We start from the raw sequence: 3,472 nt of genomic DNA, 5'->3' as shown, positions 1-3,472 counted from the left end.
TGTCAGAAGTGATCCGTATATACGATATGTGTCAGAAGTGATCCGTATATACGATATGTGTCAGAAGTGATATGTGTCAGGGCTGATCAGTATATACGATATGTGTCAGGGCTGATCAGTATATATGATATGTGTCAAAAGTGATCAGTATATATGATATGTGTCAGGGCTGATCAGTATATATGATATGTGTCAGAAGTGATCAGTATATATGATATGTGTCAGGGCTGATCAGTATATACGATATGTGTCAGGGCTGATCAGTATATACGATATGTGTCAGAAGTGATCAGTATATACGATATGTGTCAGAAGTGATCAGTATATATGATATGTGTCAGGGCTGATCAGTACATACGATATGTGTCAGAAGTGATCAGTATATATGATATGTGTCAGGGCTGATCAGTATATATGATATGTGTCAGAAGTGATCTGTATATACGATATGTGTCAGAAGTGATCCGTATATACGATATGTGTCAGAAGTGATCCGTATATATGATATGTGTCAGAAGTGATCAGTATATATGATATGTGTCAGGGCTGATCAGTATATATGATATGTGTCAGAAGTGATCCGTATATACGATATGTGTCAGAAGTGATCCGTATATATGATATGTGTCAGAAGTGATCAGTATATATGATATGTGTCAGGGCTGATCAGTATATATGATATGTGTCAGAAGTGATCTGTATATACGATATGTGTCAGAAGTGATCCGTATATACGATATGTGTCAGAAGTGATCCGTATATATGATATGTGTCAGAAGTGATCAGTATATATGATATGTGTCAGGGCTGATCAGTATATATGATATGTGTCAGGGCTGATCAGTATATACGATATGTGTCAGAAGTGATCAGTATATACGATATGTGTCAGAAGTGATCAGTATATATGATATGTGTCAGGGCTGATCAGTACATACGATATGTGTCAGAAGTGATCAGTATATATGATATGTGTCAGGGCTGATCAGTATATACGATATGTGTCAGAAGTGATCAGTATATATGATATGTGTCAGGGCTGATCAGTATATATGATATGTGTCAGGGCTGATCAGTATATACGATATGTGTCAGAAGTGATCAGTATATACGATATGTGTCAGAAGTGATCAGTATATATGATATGTGTCAGGGCTGATCAGTACATACGATATGTGTCAGAAGTGATCAGTATATATGATATGTGTCAGGGCTGATCAGTACATACGATATGTGTCAGAAGTGATCAGTATATACGATATGTGTCAGGAGTTATCAGTAAAATAAATACTTTGCCTCTTCCTTTGCTGTAAGCTAGCATTGTAAAGCAATTCTTAATTCAACTCCCCCTGGCAAAGCGGTAGGGAGGGAACTCTTGTTAAATGGCTGTGGTGCTGGCTGCTTTAGTCCTGTGCTGGGAATGGTTTGATATGTCTTCGGTAAGAGGAGCCTGGCTGTCTAATGAGAGGGAGAGAGAGAGAGGGAGGGAGGGGGAGAGGGAGAGAGGGAGAGGGAGCGAGAGAGAGGGATAGAGAGAGAGGGAGAGGAGAGAAGGGAGAGAGGGGAGAGAGGGAGAGGGAGGAGAGAGAGGGAAGAGAGGGAGGGAGAGGGAAGGAAAGAGAGGAGGGAGAGAAATTCAACAGTATTGTATTGTACTCCAGTGTGTGTGTGTGTGTGTGTGTGTGTGTGTGTGTGTGTGTGTGTGTGTGTGTGTGTGTGTGTGTGTGTGTGTGTGTGTGTGTGTGTGTGTGTGTGTGTGTGTGTGTGTGTATAGATGGGAATTTGGCTTGGAACGTGTTTGGTCTTCCTCTGTGTGTCTGTCCCCTCAGTCCCCATTATCAGGGAAAGGTTCAAAGGTCCCAAATGGGGCACATAGACTACCCATAGGGCTCTGCTCAGAACATATGCATTATTTAGGGCATCAGTTGGGACACAGACTTAGTTCCTTCCTGTCCCACACAAAGTGCTGATGTGATCGTTGGTTTCTCCACAGATAATCATGTTGTGTTTCTATAGTAACTGACCATGTGATCGTTGGTTTCTCCACAGATAATCATGTTGTGTTTCTATAGTAACTGACCATGTGATCGTTGGTTTCTTCACAGAGATCCATGTTGTGTTTCTATAGTAACTGACCATGTGATCGTTGGTTTCTCCACAGATAATCATGTTGTGTTTCTATAGTAACTGACCATGTGATCGTTGGTTTCTCCACAGATAATCATGTTGTGTTTCTATAGTAACTGACCATGTGATCGTTGGTTTCTCCACAGATAATCATGTTGTGTTTCTATAGTAACTGACCATGTGATCGTTGGTTTCTCCACAGATAATCATGTTGTGTTTCTATAGTAACTGACCATGTGATCGTTGGTTTCTTCACAGAGATATATTAACTGACCACTGTGTATGCAGTAGGTCTACCATGCTCTACAGTAGTGACTCAGGATTCATCCCAAATGGCACTCTATTCCCTTTATAGTCCTGGTCAAAAGTAGTGCACTATATAGGGAATAGGGTGCCATTGGCCATAGGGCCCTGGTCAAAAGTAGTGCACTATATAGGGAATAGGGTGCCATTGGCCATAGGGCCCTGGTAAAAAAAAAGTAGTGCACAATATAGGGAATAGGGTGCCATTTGGAACACAGCTAGGCTGTCAGTTGAGAAAAATCTTCTCGATACTGCTTGAACTTCATATTTCTCCTGTCAGGCCCCAACGTTGACATCCCAGCCTCTCCAAAGAGTGTGGGCTGGTGGATGTCATGGCGCATACCAATGCTGCGACAGGCAATCAAGCCTGACGGGATTCAGTTTTGACAGACAAGGCTGTGGAGGAGTGAGACGGCTCCTCTGTGCTGCTCGCAATACAAACAATGAGAGCCAATCTAGTTCTCATTCTAATCATATCGAATTAACCTCATTCAAATCACCGAATCTATTGAGTGGAGACATGAATTAATTATCACAGATGCTATAGCCAAGACTAATGAGCCAGCAGGAGAGTACACCAACCTGCCGGGCGACCAACAGGCCTGTTGCTCAGATACTGTAACCAAGGACTTTTATTTCCCACAATGCTGTTCATAGCACTGTTCACCACTGGCTGGCTGAGGCAATGAGAAGAGCTCCGCCCCGGTGGCACATAATGTACATTACAGCTGCCTTCCTGTAGGTTTTAACTCCAACCCCAGTTGTAACTAACCTGATTCAGTTTATCAACCAGCTACTTATTACAATTCAGCCAGGAGGACTGGCCACCCCTCAGAGCCTGGTTCCTCTCTAGGTTTCTTCCTAGGTTCCTGCCTTTCTAGGGAGTTTTTCCTAGCCACCGTGCTTCAACATCTGCATTGCTTGCTGTTTGGGGGTTTTAGGCTGGGTTTCTGTACAGCACTTTGTGACAAATCAAAGTTTATTTCAAATCAAAGTTTATTTGTCACGTGCGCTGAATACAACAGGTGTAGTAGACCTTACA

The sequence above is a fragment of the Oncorhynchus tshawytscha genome, linkage group LG13 (genome assembly GCF_018296145.1).
Source record: "Oncorhynchus tshawytscha isolate Ot180627B linkage group LG13, Otsh_v2.0, whole genome shotgun sequence".
Lineage (NCBI taxonomy): Eukaryota > Metazoa > Chordata > Actinopteri > Salmoniformes > Salmonidae > Oncorhynchus > Oncorhynchus tshawytscha.
The sequence above is the reverse complement of the archived record's forward strand: the minus strand, read 5'-3'. Positions refer to the sequence as shown.